Below are 9,434 nucleotides of genomic sequence, written 5' to 3' on the forward strand. Positions count from 1 at the left end.
ACACATGGGGTGACTCAACAGCAGTGAGTTGGTTTTTTGGTTTTGTCTGTGGTACACTGTGGGGATATAGTATACTACACTCCTACGGAAGGTTTAGAAAATTGGTATCATCCTTGCTTTCCCAATTCAGTGTAATATAATACTGAGGTTCTGCAAAGTTGGACGCTGGGCAATAAAGGTCCATCTGCACTTAGCTTCACCTTGTGTAAATACAGGCCATGGCGTTTCACCATTGCCAACTCCCTGCCTTCTGCAGCCACCTACCTCCCCTTCTCAGTCGGCTGACTTCCACACAGACGCAGCATCTGATGAGCACCAAACAAAAGGGCAGAGGAGAAAAATGGACTGTATTTGTTTTTTAGTTTTCGATTTTATTGTCTTTTTATGTTAGACCTATCCAGATGGCTGTCTTCAATGCTTCTTTTATGGCCACTATGTTGTTAATTGAAGCCCTGGTGACACGGTGGTTAAAAGCTCAGCTGCTAACTAAAAGGTCGGCAGTTTGAATCCACCAGCTGCTCCTTGTGGGGCCGTCCTACTCTGTGCTACTGGGTCGCTCTGAGCTAGAATCAACTCAGCAGCAACAAGTTATGTTGTTAACCAGAGCCGTGGATGGTGCAAACAGTTAATGCATTCGGCCTTGAGCTGAGAGGTTGGAGGTTTGAGTCTACCTACAGGTGGGTGTCTCAGAAAAAGGTCTGGCCATCTACCTCCACAAAATCAGCCAAAGTTTACTCTGACACACGTTGAGTTAAAATTGACTCAACTGCAACTGCTGTTTAAAAATATTAACCTAGAAACATCGTCATCATCAGAGCTCTAGCTGCAGGTGATGTCTCTTTGATGTTACAGAGAAGAGTTATATCAAGTAGAAAGGTTCTTTAGCTTGTGCTGAAATGCTCCCCCCTCCCCACCCCCAAGCGTCTTATTCACTCACCTAGATCAGATCTATTCTTTAAGGTTCATCTCCACCCTCTCCACTTCCTTCATAAACCCGTCCTTAACTAGTCCAGGCCACGACAGTCTCTTTCTGGCCTCTCACAGCTAATTCAGTCTGTAGCACACAGTTCCGCACTTAAATGCCACCTATTTTTTCATGTTGCTTAGCTTGTTATTTTTAAAATTGTCGTGTGTGTGTGTGTTCTCCCCAGTGAGACTGTACACTCTGTATGGGCACAGATTGTGTCACATCCCTGGAGTGTCTCCTCGTCACTTGACACTCCAGAAAACACGCGCTCAAATACACCAGAAAGAACGTGCGGCACCCTCGCAGCAGCAGACTTTCCAGGCCATGTGATGACCTCAGCAAATCCTCCTGATGTTAAGGGATGAGCGAATAGGGGCCTCGAATAGAAACGAGTTGGAAATTGCCCTGTGGCCTATTCAGCTTTCATACAAAGTTCATAGACATTATGGAAATCAGAATTAGGGTGAGCTTGAAAATTAAGTTATCTGGGAATTGTGAACACTTAGGGTTTTGTGCTTACGCAGTTCATGGAGTCAATATTTTGAATTCATTGCATCTAGATTTTAAGGCTCAGAGAGACCCTAGCTGACATCTGAGTTACACTTCTCATAGCATTTAATCCTTGGCCATCATGCCGTTATCTTCATTTTAAATGTTAGGAAACCGAGGCTCAGAGCTATTAAATAACTTGTCTAAGTCCATATAGCTAATCAATGCCTGCTTAATAGATAAGGAAAGGTGGCATAAAAAGAGCTGTGGGTCTAATGCCGAAGAGCAACCAAAGCAAACCCACTGCTGTCGAGTTGACTCTGACTCATAGTGACCCTGTAGGGTACAGTAGAATTGCCCACAGGGTTTCCAAGGAGTGCCTGGGGGATTCCAACTGCTGACCTTTTGGTTAGCAGCTGTAGCTCTTAACCACTAGCCACCAGGATTTCTGCTGAAGAGAAAAGGCAATGGAAAATTACTCAAAATAGATTTGATTTCAAACACTAATGCTGAAGTGGCCAGCCCAAATGAGTGTGGAGTCAGTTCACACCAAAATCATCCTTGAAGTTGATCTTGATCACCACCGGTATCCACTGCCAATTGGTGATGGTTGCACAAAATGATTGATCTAACTGGTGTCACTGAATTGTATGCGTGAAAAATGTTGAATTGGCACATGTTGTGTTATATACATTTTTACAATAATAATATTAAAAAGAAAGTGATCTTGAGAGAACAGGCTATGTCTCTGAGTGTGTGTGTGTGTGTGTGTGTGTATGTCTTGATCTCAGTATCCTCAGAACTGACTTCTATAAATAGTTGAATGGTAAAGGACGTGGGTGTGTTTAGCAAGAAGAGAGACCTAAGGCGTGTGATGGTGGCTTTCAATTACCCAATTAAACTTTTGCTAAAAACTTAGAATTGTAAGAAATGTTAGCAGGGGCTGTGGACACACAAGGACCCAGTGTTGGGAGGGGGCAGGAACAAGCACCCCAACAGTAAGGGGAGAAAGCACCATGGCTATGCAGAGTGGGCAAGCTCAGAGATTCCGTGATTTAGACGAGGGGAGGACTACTTGCAAGGGACAGCAGGATTCGGAGATGAAACTAGATCCAGGATGGAGCATAATTAGGGACCAGAGGGAATTCCTTTGTCTTTTTATCTAAGACAAAGGTACTGAAGTCAGCAGTGTCAGCCAGGGTTTATTGGCTTGGCAGAGAACCAGGGATGGAAAAGTAGAGTAGCTTTAATCCCCAGGCTGAAGCTGGTGAAGTTTTCCTGTAGCTTCTGGGAAAACCTGAGCAAGCAAGGGACAGGACCATAGTAGTATTCTGGGAAGATTAGGCTCGTCTGAGAGTTTAGGAGTGGAGAGAAAACGGAAGCAGGGAGAATAATTAGTCAGTAAGTGTAACTATTCAGATGATTAGGGCCGTGCCAGGAAGGTTCCAAGGTGAAAGATTGTGCAGGCTTTGGTTTCTGACTCTTTGGGGTCTGGGGACAGGGAGGAGGGCTGCAAGGGGAGGAACAAAGCACTCACAAAGGAAAAACATAAAACAAATATTCTGGTTAAATATGGTTTATGCAAAAGTTCCTTTTTCAAAGACCTTGAAGGAAAGTCCCCCCTTTGTTATATTTCCTGTACATGAGCATGTCTCCTTTATCTTAATATAGGATTGAGTCAAGGACGCTGTCAAAACAGCTACGGAGTCGAGAATGCAAGTGGAGGAGACCGGGGATTGGAAAAGCCCAGAACCAAGAGCTCTTAAATCAGTTTTAACCCTTTAAATGAAAGCAATCTGAGCTTAGTTTCAGAAATGCAGTTTTGACAGAGACCCTGAGGCAGACTAACTAATCCTGACTCAATGAGCCAGGAAGACTTGATGATGTCTGTCCATTTAGGGTCACTTCTGACTGTGTGGTCAGTTTCCTGCAGATTTAAAGGGCAGAATGCAGGCTGGATGGTCCATGTGACTTGCACAATTGTGCAATTACTTCTGGAGAACTGTATGAACATTCTAGGGACGTCAGTATCCCTTTAGAAAACAAAGGTCCCTGGATGGTACAAATGGTTTGCACTTGATTACTCACCTAAAGGTTGTTGGTTTGAACCCACCCACTGGTGCTGTGGAAGAAAGACCTTGTAGTCTACTATGGAGTAGTTCTACTTTGCAACACAGAGAGCTGCCATGAGTCAGAATCGACTTCATGGCAATGGGTTTGGTATTTTTCCTTTAGAAAGCATATACCCAGAGCAATGGTTCCCAAACTTTTCTATTATGAGAAACACTCATTAAAGTTTTAAAAAAATGCAGTATTTTGATTTTATTATATACTAAGGAAAATTGAGATGTGAATATTGATTAATGAAATAATGATTTTAGAAAAGACCCTCATCCCATGAGAATTTAAAGCCCAGAGATTAGAAACCACTGCTTGTTCCTACCAGTGCAATATCCTTACAGAGCCCAAGTTTAACGCTATCAGTCGACTGTGTGCTCATCAAAAGTTCACATGCAAGAACATCCATAGACAATTCAGAGCCTCGGTCTCTCACGCTGTAACGGGAGGGAGAAGCCTCGATAATATCTAAGGTTTCTTCTAGCTCTAAATTTTGATAACTCCGACTTCCAGTGTCCTCTCATGCCCGCGAAGTTTAAGAGCAAATCGAAAAATGTTCTGGCTTCCCCATTTAGCAGCTGAATGATTTGGCAATGTTACTCAGCTCTCATGACGGTTTCCTCACCTGTAAAATGATGGCAGCCATAGTACCTCCCTCAGATGGTAGTTGTGCATATTAAACAGGTTAATTCATGTAAAGTCCCCAAAACAGTCACTGGCCAATAGTAAGCACTCTGCAAATGATAGCTATTGGTGAAAACCCTGGTGGCATGGTGGTTAAGAGCTACAGCTGCTAGCCAAAAGTCACTAGTTCAAATCCACCAGGCACTCCTTGGAAATTCAATGGGGCAGTTCTACTCTCAGTGGCAATGGGTTTTTTTTGTTTGTTTGTTTATTGGTGGTTATTGTTATTAATCCTTTAATTATGATCACTCATTAATGTTATTAACAAGTGCTTTGCTGTTGAGTCAATTCTGACCTATAGCAACCCTATGGGACAGAGTAAAACGGCCCCATAGGGTTCCCAAGGCTGTAAATCTTTTCAGAAGCAGACTGCTGCATCTTTCTCCCAAGGAGCAGCTGGTAGATTTGAACTGCCAATCTTTCAGCTAGCAGCCAAGCACTTAGCTTTGGCAACACCAGGGGTCTTTAACATTATTACCAGAAGACCTGTTATTATCAGAAGAGCCGTGCTTTGCATCTGGGTTCTGGCACCTACTAGCGTTGTGATCTTATGTGGGTTACTTGGTTTCTCTGACTAATACCTTTCTTAGACTTGGGCAAGGCCAGCCCCTGCTCAGCACCCTATGCTTTAGAGGGTCCTACTCTGACTCTCCTCCAGCTGGGGACTTCTTCACAGGGTGAGGAGTTCACAGGGTTACAGGAACATGCCTTCTGGAGCCTGGGTTCTCCCGCTAGACCACATAACCCAGGCTTGCTTCTGTATGGACCGCTTTTCCAGGTCCTCCTGAGGAAGGGGGGCCCAGTGCTTCCACCCAAGGCCTGAGGGTCTGGTTAGAGCTTGGACTTGCAGGCTGGGGTGTTCATGTGTGTGTGTGCAAGGGAGATACATTCTATCTCTTAACTTGACAGATGTATGTTCATAATGACATGCTCACCCCAGGCCTCTGCGTTTTACTATGAGACTCTGAAGCCCCAGAGATTTCAAAACTTGAGCCTGGCACCCCAGGTCATTGTGAACATACATCTGTCAAGTTAGGAGATAGAATATATTTTATTCAGTATTATTTAAAGCTTGAATTATAGTTTTTAAATGATAGTTGTGTGAACTCAGGGATATGTGGGCCTCCGTCTGTATCTTTGCTCTATTCTCTGCAAGTGGCAGGGCCATGCTGGTCCTTCACCCTGGGCTTCCTCATCTGAAAGGTGAGGTTCATCACGCCTGTCTCATACTATCACGGTGAGGACTAAACGTGAACAGTATATTCAGAAAATCCCAAGTTCCTTTCTTGGACACATAGAGAGCACTTCACTCAGCGATCAGCCACTTGTAGTATACTCGGAGCATGTACAAGAATAAATCATATAGTTGGTCAGAAAGCAAGCGTCAAGAAATTTCAAAAAAACAGAATCATATAGACCAAATTATCTTCTATTTGTTATAAGTTAATAAAAAAGATAATTAAAAAAAAATTCTAATATTCTTAATAATTATAAAACATTTAAATAACTCATAAGTCAAAAAAATCACAAAGAAAATTTTGAATTAGTATAATTCAATGATAATAAAATTCTTTTATTGTTGTTTGTCGTCAATTTTCAACTCAGAGTGGCTGCATGTGACAGAGTAGAACTGGTTTTCTTGGCTGTAATCTTTGTGGAAGCAGATTGCTCCTGGGCAGCCATTGGCTGGATTCAAACCACCAGCCTTTAGTTTGGCAGCCAAGTGCCTAACTGTTGCGCCACCAGGGCTCCTTATAAAAATACTATATATTAGCAATTATGGTATGCAGCAAAAAAAAAAAAAAAAAAAAAACAAGGAGAATTTACTGTTTTTATGTATGTATTAGAAAAAGAGGGCTTAAAATTAAATACCCAGCTTGAGAAGTTAGAAAAAGAATGATAGCGTACATCATAAGAAAGTAAAAAGTAAGAAATAATAAACATAACAGTAGAAATTAATAAGAAACGATACATTAAAAAAAGGATCAAAGAAGATCAGAAAATACACAAATCTCTGCAAGACTGATCAAGATAAAAAGAAAATGGTATAAATATACAAAATTGGTAGTACAAAAAGGGTATATCTAAAGATATAGAAGATACTTTTTTTTTTTATTAAGAAAACATTAAGAAAAACCTAGTGGAAGTAAATTTGGTAGTAGTTACCATAAACAAAGTTGCAGAAAATATTTATTTGCCAAATTTATGCCTGAAGAACTAGAAAGCTTGAATGGTCTCACATAACATTAAAGAATTTGAATGTAGAATTTCTCATAAAGACACCAGGCTCAGACGGTGTTACAGGTGAGTCTACCAAAATTTAAAAAAAAAAAAAAAAAGAATTTTTCCAAACATATTCAAAATTTGCTAGAGATTAGAAAATGAAGGACTAGCCCCCCAGACATTTCATAATCCTTGATTCAAAAACCAGATAAACTTTGCAATGAAGAAAAATTAGTCCACTCTCACTGGTTATTTTTTGTGAAAAAATCCTAAATATAATATTAGCAAACCAAATACAGCAGTAAATTAAAAAGATAACCTCATGCCCAGTTTTGGTTTATTTCTGGAATGCAACAGTGAAATTTATATTAGAAAAGCTGTAACCCATTGCCCTTGATCCTGACTCACAGCAAACCTACAGGACAGAGTAGCACTGCTCACACGGTTTCCAAGGCTGTAATTTTTAATTTTATCTTATTGTGTTTTAGGTGAAAGTTTACAGCACAAATTAGTTTTTCTTAAAAAAAAATTACACACAGTTTTGTGACATTGGTTGCAATTGCCACAGCATGCCAGCACTCTCCCCCTTTTGCTGTTTCCAGCCTGGGTTCCCTGTGTCCATTCAAGCAGGTTTCCTGTCCCTTCCTGCCCTCTGGAAACCCTGGCAGCGTAGTGGTTGAGAGCTACAGCTGCTAACCCAAAGTTTGGCGGTCTGAATCCACCAGGCGCTCCTTGGAAACTCTATGGGGCAGTTCTACTCTGTCTTGTACAGTCACTATGAGTCAGAATTGACTCGGCGGCAATGTTTTTTTTTTTCTTGACTTCGCACCGGGGACAGGTGTTGCTCATTTGGTCTTGTATACTTGATTGAACTAAGAAGCATGTTCCTCATGTATGTTATTGTTCATCTATAGGCCTGTCTAATCTTTGACTGAAAGGTGAGCTTTGGGAGTGGCCTCAGTTCTGAGTTAGCGGGGTGTCCAGTGGCCATAGTCTCGGGGGTTCCTCTAGTCTCTGTCAGACCAGTAAGCCTTTTTTTGTGAATTTGAATTTTGTTTACATTTTTCTCCTGTCCTGTTTGGGACCCTCTATTGTGATACCTGTCAGAGTGATCGGTGGTGGTAAACTCCCTTCACGTTGGATCAGGGATGTGACCTTAGTAAGGGTGGTACTGCCCCACCCTAATCCCCTTTAACATAAAATTACAATAATAAAATGGAGGACAACCACACAAAACTGGAAATCATGGCCTAACCAAGTTGATACATTTTCAGTCCCTGACAGCGACCACAAATGATGGAGTATAACTGCCCTATAGGGTTTCCAAGCCTGCAAATCTTTACAGAAGCAGGCTGCCACATCTTTCTCCCATGGAGCTGCTGGGTGGGTTCGGCCACAGACCTTTTGATGAGCAGCTGAGTGCTTAACTGTTGTGCCACCAGAGCTGAGAACCACATAATCTTTTCAATTTTGCAGAAAAAGAATTCATGATTTCTAAAAAGAAAAACTTTAGCAATCCAGGAGAAAAGGGAATTTTCTTAACCAAACAAAGGAGTCCTGGGTGGTGCAAAGGATTAACACACTGCTAATCAAAGGGTAGGAGTTTTGTGCTCACCCAGCAGTGCCTCAGAAGAAAGGCCTGCCAATTTACTTCCAAAAAAATCAGCCATTGAAAAACCCTGTGGGGCACAGTTCTACTTTGACACACATGGGGTCACCATGAGTCAGAATCAACTCAGTTGCAACTAGTTTTTTGTTTTTTATCAATCTCTGCAACTAACTTCATCCTTAATGGCGAATTGTTGGGAGCTGGGTCTCTATAATCAGGAGTAATTCAATGCTGCTCAACATGGTGGCCACGAAAACACACCACTCAGATCTCCTGCTGTGGGGAGCAGGGTTGACTGACAGCCCCAGCTGCTGCCCGTTCGGGCCCACCACCACCTTCATGCTGTGGCTATACATCCCTCAGGGGCTCCCAGCCAATGACTGCGCACTGGTGTCGGCCCAAAACTCGGGGCCAGGACTCCTCTAATGGACTGTGTTGACTGGAGAATTTCTATCAGCCTGGCTGAAACTGTCCCCTCCCACCTCCTCTCCCCTCTCCTTTTGCAGGTGCCACGGCTTCAACCCATGTTAATGTTCCAGGGCTGCTGTGACAAAACACCACAATCTGGGGCAGCTGATAAGGATGGGACTGTACTGCTTGCACAGCTCTGGAGGCCAGAGTCTAAATTCACGGTGTCAGAGGGCCATGCTGTCTCCAAACGCTCTAGGGAAGGGTCCTTCCTTATCTCTCCCAGCTGCTGGCAGCCCCATGTTCCTTGTCCTGTAGCTGCGTTGTCACATGGCTGTCCTTCCTGTCTGCCTTGCTGTGCTTGTTCTCTTTATAAAGACAATGCTTAGATGGGAATAGACCCACCTACTCCAGCATGACCTCGTGTTAATTTAACTCATCACATCTTCGAAGACCCTATATCCAAACAAGGTCATGTTCACAGGTGTCAGCAGTTAGGACTTCAACAAAACTTTCCGAGTACCTGATTCAACCCAAACAATCCCTGTTCTGAAGGTTCTCCGTCTCTACTCCTGATTTGTTCCCTTATCCTTCACAGACGTTTCTCCCAATACACGTCTTGAATGTCTGCTCGTCTTAGCATCTGCCCTTTGGAGACCCTGGACTAACATACTAACAGCACAGCTTCCATTCAGCACAGCTCTGCGTACTGGAGGTCCTGGCCAGCGCATTGCCCCTCATTCTCTGAGCCGTGAACCCTAGGTTTAACCCATGCAGGACTAGGTGCCTTCCCCTGAGCTTTTCTGTTTCCAAATCTCTCCTTAGTCTGTCCCCTCTGCTTTCCTCAGTCACCACTTATTTAAGTCCAACTCATCCTACAAGCCCCCATGTGTCTGTCAGTTTGTCGTACTGTGGGGGCTTGTGTGTTGCTGTGAT

This window comes from Elephas maximus, chromosome 3, assembly GCF_024166365.1.
Source record: "Elephas maximus indicus isolate mEleMax1 chromosome 3, mEleMax1 primary haplotype, whole genome shotgun sequence".
Classification (NCBI taxonomy): domain Eukaryota; kingdom Metazoa; phylum Chordata; class Mammalia; order Proboscidea; family Elephantidae; genus Elephas; species Elephas maximus.